Consider the following 14449-nt stretch of genomic DNA (forward strand, 5'->3'; position numbering starts at 1 on the left):
AACATTGGAAAATCACAAATAAAACTCTTTATAAATATTGATGTATTTTCAGGCTTGATATAAATTGTGTCATTGCTATGAATCGATCATTGCTAAAATACCTTCCCTACACGCAATCTAAATGAGCCTGCAGTGATCATGCTGTACTGTGCACATTTAACCTTTATTTAACTAGCAAGTCAGTTAAGAACAAATTCTTATTTTCCAATGACAGCCTACTTATAAAGCCCCCCGCCAAACCCTCCCCTAATCCGGACGATGCTGGGACAATTGTGCGCCGGCCTATGAGACTCCCAATCACGGCCGGTTGTGATACAGCCCAGGGTCGAACCCGAGTCTGTAGTGACGCCTCTTGCACTGCGAAGCAGTGCCTTAGACCGCTGCGCCACTCTGGGACCGCATACTGTAGGAAGGTCAGTCACTTACCATTGCGAATCCTCTCAAAGACCTGCCATTTCAATCAACGATATTATTCATTAGTCATCCAGTTCAATCTATGCATTTCTTAGTCAACAATTTTTGCAACATTTTGACCCATAACATTTTTATTTCAAGGCAAATATACACCATTTAGAGGCAGAAAAGGCATTTGAGAGGCCAATATGAAAATGACTGGGACATTTCAGAGTGGAAAGCTATTTTGATGGCCTGGTGAGAAGGTATAATAACAGAGGTGGGTAGGATGAATTCAGTCTGAATCCAAGGCACTATTTTTGTCCTCATATGCAAAAAAGTTTTTGTCATTTCCCAGCCTCATTTATATGGTGCCTCAAGTGGTGTCTGACCTCTTTGCAGTCAAAGTAAAAACAAGTCAAAAGAGGAACAGTCTGCTGACATGTATTGAGGCATGGTGATCCCTGGCATAATCTGTTCATTTCAATACACCATATATGACTTTTAAATTGAACAAACCAACACCAAGCACTTCAAATAATACAGCATGTCAAAACCTTGCTGTCATAAACCTGTACATCATGCCAAGGCACATGCCCTGGTGCCTTTGTATTAAAATGAGAAAGGATTTCTTCTAATAGAGGAGAGGAGTTGAAAAGGCTAGGTCATCAGACAGGAATGACAGACATTATCTCATTTGGAATCTGCTGGCAGGGAGCATGAGAGCACGTCAAGCTAGCTCTTCCCTCAAGACCATCTCACACTGTTTTAATTACAGACACGGGTACAACTATCTGCATGCAAATTAAATCTCCATTAAGGCCCTGTCTTCTGCTTTACCCCTGGGTCAGTGGGACGCATTGGCAGTGGAGGGACCTCTTCAGAAATGAAGAGTTATTTTCCAAAAAGCTATATCCACCAATTTTTCACATTTGTGTTTTTTCATCATAAATTATTGCTTATGGGTACCTTTATGTGTGGGTAAAATATGACTATTCTCAGATTTTTAATTCATAGGATTTTAGATGTGTATGAAAATGTATATATTTTTACAAAACACTATACATGATGCCTTTAATGCTCGCTTCGAGGCAAGCAACACTGAAGCATGCACGAGAGCACCAGTTGTTCTGGATGACTGTGTGATAATGCTCTCGGTAGCCGATGTGAGCAAGACCTTTAAACAGGCCAACATTCACAAAGCCGCAGGGCCAGATGGATTACCAGGATGTGTACTCAAAGCATGCACGGATCAACTGGCAAGTGTCTCCACTGACATGTTCAACRTCTCCCTGACTGAGTCTGTAATACCTACATGTTTCAAGCAGACCACCATAATCCCTGTGCCCAAGAAAGCGAAGGTAACCTGCCTAAATGACTACTGCCCTATATCACTCATGTCGGTAGCCATGAAGTGCTTTGAAAGGCTGGTCATGGCTCACATCAATAGCATCCTCCTGGACACCCTAGACCCACTCCAATTTGCATACTGCCCCAACAGATCCACAGATGACGCAATCTGAATCGCACTCCACACCTCCCTTTCCCACCTGGACAAAAGGAACACCTATGTGAGAATGCTGTTCATTGACTACAGCTTAGCGTTTAACACCGTAGTGACCTCAAACCTCATCACTAAGCTACGGACCTAGGAATAAACACCTCCCTCTGCAACTGGATCCTGGACTTCCTGACGGGCCGSCCCCAGGTGGTAGGCAACAACACGTCTACCATGCTGATTCTCAACACTGGGTCCCCTCAGGGGTGTGTACTTAGTCCCCTCCTGTACTCCCTGTTCACCCACGACTGCATGGTCAAACACGATTCCAACACCATCATTAAGTTTGCTGACGACACAACAGTGGTAGGCCTGATCACTGACAATGATGAGCCAGTCTATAGGGAGGTGGTCAGAGACCTGGCAGTGTGGTGCCAGGACAACAACCTCTCCCTCAATGTGAGCAAGACAAAGGAGCTGATCGTGGACTACAGGAAAAGGAGGACCGAACAGGTCCTAATTAACATCAACAGGGCTGTAGTGGAGCGKGTACTATCGAGAGTTTCAAGGTCCTTGGTGTCCACATCACCAACGATCTATCATGGTCCAAACACACCAAGACAGTCGTGAAGAGGGCACAGAACATTTTCCAACTCAAGAGACTGAAAAGATTTGGCATGGGTCCCCAGATCCTCAAAAAGTTCTGCACCATCGAGAGTATCCTGAACCGGTTGCATCACCGCCTGGTATGGCAACTGCTTGGAATCTGACCATAAGGCGCTAGAGAGGGTGTGCGTACGGCCCAGTACATCACTGGGGTCAAGCTTCCTAATATCCAGGACCTATATAATAGGCAGTGTCAGAGGAAAGCCCATAAAATTGTCAGAGAATCCAGTCACCCAAGTCATAGACTGTTTTCTCTGCTACCGCATGGCAAGCGGTACCGGAGCACCAAGTCTAGGACCAAAAGGCTCCTTAATAGCTTCTACCCCCAAGCCATAAGACTGGTGAAATATTAATCAAATGGCCACCGGACTATTACATTGACCTCCCTCCATTTGTTTTGTACAAAGCTGTACTCGCTGTTATTTATCTMAAAAAATGCAGAACTAAGAACAGATATAGCCCTTGGTTCACTCCAGACCTAACTGCCCTTGACCAGCACAAAAAAATCCTGTGGCGGACTGCAATAGTATCGAATAGTCCCCGCGATATGCAACTGTTCAGGGAAGTCAGGAACCAATACATGCAGTCAGTCAGGAAAGCAAAGGCTAGCTTTTTGAAGCAGAATTTGCATACTGTAGCTCTTACTCCAAAAAGTTTTGGGACACTGTAAAGTCCATGGAGAACAAGAGAACCTCCTCCCAGCTGCCCACTGCACTGAGGCTAGGTAACACGGTCACCACCGATAAATCCATGATAATCGAAAATTTCAATAAGCATTTCTCAACGGCTGGCCATGCCTTCCTCCTGGCTACTCCAACCCTGGCCAACAGTTCCGCCCCCCCGCCCCCGCAGCTACTCGCCCAAGCCTCCCCAGCTTCTCCTTCACCCAAATCCAGATAGCAGATGTTCTGAAAGAGCTGCAAAACCTGGAACCGTACAAATCAGCTGGGCTAGACAATCTGGACCCTCTCTTTCTAAAAATATCCGCCATCATTGTTGCAACCCCTATNCGCAGCTACTCGCCCAAGCCTCCCCAGCTTCTCCTTCACCCAAATCCAGATAGCAGATGTTCTGAAAGAGCTGCAAAACCTGAACCCGTACAAATCAGCTGGGCTAGACAATCTGGATCCTCTCTTTCTAAAACTATCCGCCGCCATTATTGCAACCCCTATTACCAGCCTGTTCAACCTCTCTTTCGTATCGTCCGAGATCCCTAAAGATTGGAAAGCTGCCGCGGTCATCCCCCTCTTCAAAGGGGGTGACACCCTAGACCCAAACTGTTACAGAACTATATCCACSCTGCCCTGCCTATCTAAAGTCTTCGAAAGCCAAGTTAATAAACAGATCACTGACCATTTCGAATCCCACCGTACCTTCTCCGCTGTGCATACGGTTTCAGAGCCAGTCACGGGTGCACCTCAGCCACGCTCAAGGTACTGAACGATATCATAACCGCCATCGATAAAAGACAGTACTGTGCAGCCGTCTTCATCAACCTGGCCAAGGCTTTCGACTCCGTCAATCACCGTATTCTCATCGGCAGACTCAATAGCCTTGGTTTTTCTAATGACTGCCTCGCCTGGTTCACCAACTACTTTGCAGACAGACTTCAGTGTGTCAAATCGGAGGGAATTTTGTCCGGACCTCTGGCGGTCTCTATGGGGGTACCACAGGGTTCAATTCTCGGGCAGACTCTTTTCTCTGTATATATCAATGATGTCGCTCTTGCTGCGGGTGATTCCCTGATCCACCTCCACGCAGACGACACCGTTCTGTATACTCCTGGCCCTTCCTTGGACACTCTTCTAACTAACCTCCAAACGAGCTTAAATGCCATACAACACTCCTTCCGTTGCCTCCAACTGCTCTTAAACGCTAGTAAAACCAAATGCATGCTTTTCAACCGTTCGCTGCCCGCAGCCGCCCGCTCGACTAGCATCACCACCCTGGACGGTTCCGACCTAGAATATGTGGACAACTATAAATACCTAGGTGTCTGGTTAGACTGTAAACTCTCCTTCCAGACTCATATTAAACATCTCCAATCCAAAATCAAATCTAGAATCGGCTTTCTATTTCGCAACAAAGCCTCCTTCACTCACGCCGCCAAACTTACCCTAGTAAAACTGACTATCCTACCGATCCTCGACTTCGGCGATGTCATCTACAAAATAGCTTCCAATACTCTACTCAGCAAACTGGATGCAGTCTATCACAATGCCATCTGTTTTGTTCCCAAATCACCTTATACCACCCACCACTGCGATTGTTTATTCCATGTGTAACTCTGTGTTGTTGTCTGTGTCACACTGCTTTGCTTTATCTTGGCCAGGTCACAGTTGTAAATGAGAATTTGATTTCAACTAGCCTACCTGGTTAAATAAAGGTGAAATAAAATGACATTTAAAATTAAAAAATGTAAAATCTATGTACAAATTACCTCTAACCTGTACCCCCGCACACTGACTCGGTACCAGTACCCCCTGTATATAGCCTCATTGTTGTTATGTTATTGTGTTACTTTTTACAATTTCTTTACTTTAGTTTATTTGGTAAATATTTTCTTAACCCTTCTTGAACTGCACTGTTGGTTAAGGGTAAGGGCTTGTAAGTAAGCATTTCACTGTAAGGTCTACCTACACTTGTTGTATTCGGTGCATGTGACAAATAAAGTTTGATATGATTGATTTTGATGTTCATTGTTTAGCTGCAATGGAATGTTTGTATCATGTATATTTGACTATTACATGTGGTTGGCACACCTAGCTATTTTAAAATGAATGCACTTACTGTAAGTCGCTCTGAATAAGAGCATCTGCTAAATGACTAAAATGTCAAATGTAAATGTTTTACATGCAAAACTCACATTACTGTATTTAGTTATTATTATTAATCATTTTTTAAACAGTGGTCACAAATGTATCATTTGTATATTTCTTTATTAAAAATGTAGTTATTTGTTACATTTAAAACCTACAGTACTACTTATTTCTCTGAGAGTGAGGCAGATATATCGCATTTTGGAAGAACACTGGATTATTTGTCTCTCTGAAATGAAACTATCAAGTGCTATAATTTAAAGAAGTACATGTCTGTCATTGAACAACCCCATGCCATGATTAGATAGTGGAAAAACATACCAATCTCTTTCAAAATGTATTTAAACAATAAAACCAAATTAACCAACACTTCTGAAAATGGACATATAGTGTTTTGGAATTAAACTCTTTAAATAGATTTACAGCTATCAATCACACTGTCTTAACGGAGAGAGGGTGCGCGAAAAAGACAAGTAAAGACAGAGTGGGAAAGGTAAAAATAGGGACCTTGTTTTGATCATAACAATAATGTGCTGTAGTCCTGGAAGCGAGTTGCTGATTGTCATTGAAAAGGGATAAAAGTTACAGACAATTTAGGTGTATTCAGAAACTCTACCGGAGTCAACATGCTGCCTGAATGACTCAACCCATAGAGTCAAATTATTTGACTGTACACTACTCATTATACAGTGCATTTAGGGCACTGGATTTGACTTAATAAGTTGTCAAATCCAGTGCCCTAAATACACTGTATAATGAGTAGTGTACAGACCTCCCATAGAGACATTGGAACAGCAGCCCACTATGATGTCAGACTGAGAGTTGTGAGACTGCAGAGTATGAAGAGGGGCTGAGGCTGGCTGGCAGACTAGCAGGCTGGCGGGGTGGTAGACAGGCTGGAGTACACTTGCCCTCTCTGCTGGGGTTGTGGCTGAGGAGGTTATCAAGGCCCTGCAGGTGGAGGAGAGGGGAGAATAGACAGTGTGGGAGCCAGCCCAAGAGACACCCAGCCAGAACTAGCAGTGGAGGCAAAGTGATTTCCTGGTCTAGGATATATGAGTGTGATGACAGCTGAGGCTATATCATGCTCCAGCCTGCTGGGACGAATACGACTGAATTATTCCCTTCAAGGTCAGACTAATGGTGGCCAGTTGGGCGGAGAGGGGTCGACTGAGAACTGGACTAAACTACACATGGGTAATCAACAGATGATGAGGATGGTGATGATGATTTATGCATTTCCCACTTCAATAAGTGATACAGCATGAATGTACCATCATCAATATAGTACCTGCACAACACAAAAGTTGTGAACATAGAATATCATCTTTAACATGTAATACTATCATGACTGCTGCTTTCATAACACATTTATCACATAAAAAAAAAAAAAATCACGAGATTGGAGTTTTGTGGTTTTGATTTATTTATAGAATAGGTCTACATAAATCATTGTTGGATACATACTTAATTACAGCTGTTTTTAGTTTATAGATGATAAGTAAACAGAACACAATGGATTAAAGATGACTTACAAACAGAGGAACCATGAGTTAAATTCACACCTTTTTCCCCTAATCACTCTAACAAGGGTTGGACACACCGAGAGATAGAGAGAAAAATACTAAAGAGAAATAGCAGAATCAGCGCTTAGCTAAGACTTCTCATGTGAAAAATACATTACCAATGATGCCAGAGGGCGTCACAAAGTTATTATTTCAACCGTACATAGCTTGATGGAAATGAAAACACAAAGTACTCGTCACACAGAGATAGAGAGACATTTCCATAAAACCTTGACTCAATTCCTCCAGTCACAGCTCTTCAGTTAATCCCAGGTGGAGAAATAGCCGCACAGGGAACAACACTCTTATACAGTAGTTATGGCAACATACAACTGTTTCAAACATTTAAATATTGCACCATATTTCATAGGAAATATTTACTGGAAGATAAATATATTATTAAGATCAAGAAGCTATGGAAAAGTGTTGGTGTGTACAGTATAGTAGCGTATGAAGCCTACTACATGGATAGTATAACGTATAGTTTTTTTGGTTGTTTTTATTGTATTTTTGCTCCTTTATACAATGTATCTGATATAGTTTGTTTCATCAGATGGAGAGTTGTATCTCCAACTCTAATCAATACAATAATCGTATCCCCATGGTTGGGTGACCTCAGTTATGCATTGCCAGTGCTGTAAAAACATTGTACATAACACTGTAATATATTTCTCTCCCACCAACATTTATCTGAAGTGTGATTCATCATATTGTTCATGGGAAACTGAGTCCTGTCGCGTCTCTCTTAGTTTGATCCACCTTTCCTCTTTTGCCCTCCAGCTACTACCTCCTTTCTAGAGGTTGGCAGGAACCCTGATGGGTTGGCACTGAGACTGGCACAGCATGTCACCCAGCAGACACACATGTATCTAGACAGGCTGGACAGACTGATTGAGGCGGTCTGCTCTGCTTTGCTTTGTTAGAGAATAAAGCAATGATGGAATCAGTAAGGCTGTGCCATGGTGTTAGGATGAGATGATATACTGTGCTGTCTGTGTCTGGACTTGTCCTGATGCTCACAACCTCTCAGACAGGTTTAGCTGGCTTCAAAGCGGAAAGCATTGTGCCGTGCACGCTGACGGCTTTGTAGGGTTTCCTGGATAGGCTCCTTTGTGGATGAAAGCCCTGCTACTGCTAGGGTGGTGAGAGGCATTTTTTCTGAGTGAAATGTAAAAATGTGGAGCTTTGCTATGTTCTCTCTGCCTAATAAAATCAATCAAACGCTTGGCAGCCTTAGTCTGATCAGTAAAAAAGGTGGGACTAGAAAGGACAGAGTGGATGACATAGAATGGATGACACACTGTGTCCGCTCAGCAGAGGCAGTAGGCCCATGTACAAACTAATAACACACACACACACACACAGAGTGATCTAGATTCCAGAGTACCATTTCCATTGGAAAATGAAATCACTCACACTATATACCAGGGATCATCAACTAGATTCAGTCGTGGGCTGATTTCTTCTTGAATCAGATGGTCAAGGGGCCAGAACATAATTACAAATCATTTGTAAACTGCAAATTGACCACAAGAAGCCCAAACGGATATAGTATTGAACTAAAACAGAATAATTTTAAACCTCTCTATTATGCGTGGGAATACTTTGGAACAGATATCCAAAATTGAAATAACTTGGGGGGGCAAATAACATCACCTGCCGCCAGTTGGGAAACACTGCTATATACCCTAAACTTGAACATTCTATAGCCTCTATATCAGGCTTTACCCACAGCCTTTCCCAACAGAACCAACCTGAATACCATATTGTGATGAAAATGCATGGACGTGTATCAGAAGGAAGTATAGTTACGGTGTATAAAAGAAAGAGAGTTAGGTTTTCAAAATGTCATGCATGCAATGAGGCTAATAGTGTCAGATCTGAATGTGTCAGAGCCTCCATCTCTCTCTCTCTCTCTCTCTGCCTGTCTGGTCCTTCTGTCCCTGCTGGCAGCTTCTAACCAGGCCTGTCTGCATGGTGTCAGTGCGGGTGCCTGCCTCTGAGGAGGGCCACCCTCTATCTCCTCAGCACAGATGCTAATGGAGAATCAGGAAGCATGCTATTTACCACCGTACTGTACTTCATCCTTATTCTGAAACATTACAGCAGTGTCTGCCACTCCCTCAATCCAACACAATAAAATAATAAAATGCTCTCATCATCAACAAACAGTGAGTGTGCTACGAAATGTGGACTTTCTTTTATGGCTTTGGCTTAATTGTGTTATTTTGCAGCAATGTAAACTCAGCAAAAAAAGAAACGTCCTCTCACTGTCAACTSCGTTTATTTTCAGCAAACTTAACATGTGTAAATATTTGTATGAACATAACAAGATTCAACAACTGAGACATAAACTGAACAAGTTCCACAGACATGTGACTAACAAAAATGGATTAATGTGTCCCTAAACAAAGGGGGGGGGGGTTAAAAGTAACAGTCAGTATCTGGTGTGGCCACCAGCTACATTAAGTACTGCAGTGCATCTCCTCCTCATGGACTGAACCAGATTTGCCAGTTCTTGTTGTGAGATGTTACCCCACACTTCCACCAAGGCACCTGCAAGATCCCGGACATTTATGGGGGGAATGGCCCTAGCCCTCACCCTCCAATCCAACAGGTCCCAGACGTGCTCAATGGAATTGAGATCCGGGCTCTTCGCTGGCCATGGCAGAACACTGACATTCCTGTCTTGCAGGAAATCACGCACAGAACGAGCAGTATGGCTGGTGGCATTGTCATGCTGGAGGGTCATGTCAGGATGAGCCTGCAGGAAGGGTACCACATGAGGGAGGAGGATGTCTTCCCTGTAATACACAGCGTTGAGATTGTCTGCAATGACAACAAGCTCAGTCCGAGGTTGCTGTGACACACCGCCCCAGACCATGACGGACCCTCCACCTCCAAATCGATCACGCTCCAGAGTACAGGCCTCGGTGTAACACTCATTCCTTTTACGATAAACGCGAATCCGACCATCACCCCTGGTGAGACAAAACCGCGACTCATCAGTAAAGAGAAACACTTTTTGCCAGTCCTGTCTGGTCCAGCAACGGTGGRMTTGTGCCCATAGGCAACGTTGTTGCCGGTGATGTCTGGAGAGGACCTGCCTTACAACAGGCCTACAAGCCCTCAGTCCAGCCTCTCTTAGCCTATTGCGAACAGTCTGAGCACTGATGGAGGGATTGTGCGTTCCTGGTGTAACTCGGCAGTTGTTGTTCCCATCCTGTACCAGTCCCGCAGGTGTGATGTTCGGATGTACCGATCCTGTGCAGGTGTTGTTACACGTGGTCTGCCACTGCGAGGACGATCAGCCATCTGTCCTGTCTCCCTGTAGCGCTGTCTTAGGCGTCTTACAGCACGGACATTGCAATTTATTACTCTGGCCACATCTGCAGTCCTCATGCCTCCTTGCAGCATGCCTAAGGCACGTTCACGCAGATGAGCAGGGACCCTGGGCATCTTTCTTTTGGTGTTTTTCAGAGTCAGTAGAAAGGCCTCTTTAGTGTCCTAAGCTTTCATAACTGTGACCTTAATTGCTTACCGTCTGTAAGCTGTTTTTGTCTTAATGACCGTTCCACAGGTACATGTTCATTAATTGTTTATGGTTCATTAAACAAGCATGGGACACAGTGTTTAAACCCTTTACAATGAAGATCTGTGAATTTATTTGGATTTTTACGAATTATCTTTGAAAGACAGGGTCCTGAAAAAAGGACATTTCTTTTTTTGCTGAGTTTATATTCAACAGACCTCCCACTGTTCCTGTGATTTGAGGGTTTTGTGGACGGGTAGAGAGAAATGGTATCTATCTGGGGTTTAGTTACATCTAGTGGCCTCACTAGGACTGAGATGAGGAGGTTTAATGAAACCCCCATTGCTATCAGCCCCAAGCAGGAAGCATCTCAGTGCAGCTTGAGTGGAAAAGGTCAGACACTATGTGCCCTGCCTAAGATCCCTAGCCATATCCTCTCCCAATACAGTCTACAATAGCACATCTAGTCTACAACAGCAAGGGACTACAGGCAGCATAAGATAATGAAAAAAAACAGTGACTTACTTCTCAAAACAAACTAGAATATTTACTCTGTGAGCTGAAGTGGGGGTTAGTTTTATCTTTGATCCTGCTGTTACAGCCCATGAATTGACACAATAATCAGAGACTGTTCTATTCTTGAAACAGCCAGACGCTCCTCTCACAGTAGGTATTGCATTTAGAAGTTAAACTTCAAAGCAGCGCTTAGTGCGGGGCCGACTGTTAAGCAAACAAATTAAAGGTGAAGACCATATAAATAAAGACACTCCTGGTTGTAATCATACTGAAAACATGAAGGTCCTCTGCAAGCTGACTAACAGAGAAAGAGGACTGAATAATAGATTGAAGACACAGTAAAGCAGGTTTTAAGATCTCTCTCTCCCCTTCTCTCTCTGCTCACTGCTCTAACTGACAGTCATTCTTCTGTGGTGTAATAGCTTAACATCCTCTCTCTGTGGTGGAAAAAAACAGAGAAACTATTGGCCCTGTAGTCAACAGAGAGAGAGGAGCAGGCAGAGCCCTAAACACAGCTATAGGCACTGGCCCTCTGGCCCAACCCTTCCCACTGGAGCAGCCAGCCAGGAAGAGGAAGGGGAGGAGAGGTGGGCTGGATCAGTGTTTGTTCAGTGCTTCTGTTCCAGCACTCCAACATCACCTCCCACTCAGTGAGCACAAACAACATCTCCCATAGAGAGGTACATACACACACGCACACAGAGAGAGGGAGAGGGCAGAGCACAGGATAGCCATAAGATTTTGCGAATGTAGTTAATTTCTTCTACCTCTTCGGAACAGTTCTATGCCAGAATGTGGAGCCCAGCGCGGTATATGGCTGGAAAAATGTACCTGTCGCTGTACTCCTAATTATCCTGAAATGATGAACGTTGAATCGAGAAGTTTGGAATACTGCACATTTTTTGTTAAACTGATGTTGTCGTCAGAATGATAGGCTAGCTAATGCTATAGCAGCCCATTGGATTCCATGAAAATGTGACGCCTAGCGTTTGGGTGAGTAACTACCAGAAGTGTTGTGGAATCCAATGGGTTGCTTTAGTATTAGCTAGCATGCTGACGAAAACAGAAGTTTCATTAAAAACTAGCAGTATTTAAATCTTCTCAATGTATCATTTTGGATAATGGGATAATTAGGTGTACAGCACCATCTCCAATCCGTGGATTGATGTATGTTTTCCGAGCTATATATCACGCTGGCTTCATTGTGTCCTGATCAGCCTGCCGTTCTGACCTTACAGGGAAGATGTACTTACAGCGACCGTAAGGTCGTAATCTTTAGGCTAAGCACAGGGGGGATGCGAGGCAAGGAGGTAGGTGGATGGGAGGGTGGCCAGTGCAGTCAGAGCCCTGGATTGGAGGGCTGGAGATGCTTTTTGCATTCCAATGAGACTCCATCAGAAAATGTTCAGCATCAAGGTTAATCTAGATGTCAAAGTCTGCTGACAGCGGAGGAGATTGCTCCTGGGTGACATCCCGTCTGAAGTCTTAACGCTGCAGTCAATTTCATCCCTCCCTCCAGGAAATGGAGTCGGGCTTGCCATTTTTGTGGACGTATGCATCACTGTATATGGCAGGATTTTCTCGTGTTTTGTCATTGTATGATGCATGTGGTATCAATGCTGTGTCTGAATGCATCTAGGACAACAGTCGGATCAACTGTGATTGGCTAATTCCTTCAAACAAGCTAGGCCCATAAAAACACAACATGCAAAGTCAAGGTAAATCAGTACAAAACTGCTTATGAGACAACTGTCATAGTTATCTGTCATAGTACTAACATCGGACAGAAGATGGCATCACAAAATCTTATTTGAACTGTTCTTCAAAATACCTATCTTCTGAACCTGTACAGTTTTACTGAAGTCTCCAAGATAAAAGGGGTAACTGCTGGTTTCTAGTCTCATAAATGAAAAGGTGTTTCTAAAATCAGACACAGAATGTTTTATTAAATGCTTTGAAGGTAAGTCAAAAAATATTAATTATGCAGGGAAGCAGAGAGAGGATAACTACCTGTTGTTGGTTGGATGGCTGTTCTGCAACACCAGCACTTATGCTGACTCCATAGCGCATAAGATATTCATCCTGTCCACAATTCAGTAACATTACCTTAGTGAAAACTATGAACGTAGCAGCAAAACTTGATAAGCTGGCAACAAGAAAGTATCTTAGACTATGTTTCTGGTGTAAGCTTGCAGTTCCAGCTGTGTGTATGGGGACTATTGGAGATAGCAGAGGAGTGCTCAGGCAGGCATGCAGGCCGTGTGTGTCTGTGGTGTAGCAGCCTAGCTCCACAAGCCCCTGGGTTATGAAGTGCTCAAAGAGAGCTCATTTCAACTGCAATGTTCCGCTTTCCTGCTTCCCTCCTCACTCCTCCCTCCTCCCCATCATGATTAAGGTCTTAAACCCCTCATCAATCGTCAGCCTCTTCACTGCAGAAGCTCTAACAGGACACCGGCAGCCTGCTCTCCTATCTGCTCTGTTCTGCTCTCCTATCTGCTCTGTTCTGCTCTCCTATCTGCTCTGTTCTGCTCTGGCCAATAGACAGCACTATGCATAGCCACGGGAAGATGTTTGGGGGTGGGGATGTTATGATTTTTACCCTGTTCGCGCTACAGACAGCTGTATCGGTCCGCTAATACAGGACTAATAAAGGCCCAGTGTACAACTTTTGTGAGATTTTATTTGATAAAAATTTGTATTTGTATTCATATATTTTTTGATTACGATTTTTCAGGGGGTGCTACAGCACCCCTAATTCCCACGGCTATGTTGCTATGTCCCTGTGCTAAAACATGCAAGCATATGACCTTGCACCATCAAAGCTCTGCTCTGCCCTCCTCTCCATAGCTTCTGACCTGCAGGGATTACACACAGCATGGCCATCAAATGGAAGGGATATCTTAAAGCTGGGGCCAAAAACTCATTTCATTGGTCATTTCCCCCCTTGTCTGCAAGGTGTACTGGTTAGAGTGAGCTGCAACCTTTGCCCCACTTTCCACTTCTTCCCTGTCACTGTCACTCTCCCTGGATGATCTCTCTACTCAGTCACACACCATCTCAGGCCATCTCTGGTATTCTTAGAAACAACTAATTCATCTATTTCCTCTCTGATGGCTCAGGGGGATAAATAATAAATAGACTTCACATAAAGACACGTTGCCCTCCAACGCTCACTCTCTCCCCTCAATAGCCCCCTGAAAGTCCCCCATCCACCGTCTTCCCCCCCGCTTGCTGCTACCATCAGTACTAAAGCATACTCTGTCCATGTGTCATTGACAAGGTAAATGGGGTTAATGCTTGGCTCTGGCGGTGGCCTTTCTGTCACAATCACACACCTAATGATGGGAGTAATCCTGAGGATACAGTGACAGGAGTTGTGATGTCCCACTCCCAACACCTCCAGAGAACACCCTGTCCCCTACACTGGGATTGATACAGTACAGTCAAGGGGGCTATGAGG

Source organism: Salvelinus sp. IW2-2015, linkage group LG26, assembly GCF_002910315.2.
Source record: "Salvelinus sp. IW2-2015 linkage group LG26, ASM291031v2, whole genome shotgun sequence".
Taxonomy (NCBI): Eukaryota; Metazoa; Chordata; class Actinopteri; order Salmoniformes; family Salmonidae; genus Salvelinus; species Salvelinus sp. IW2-2015.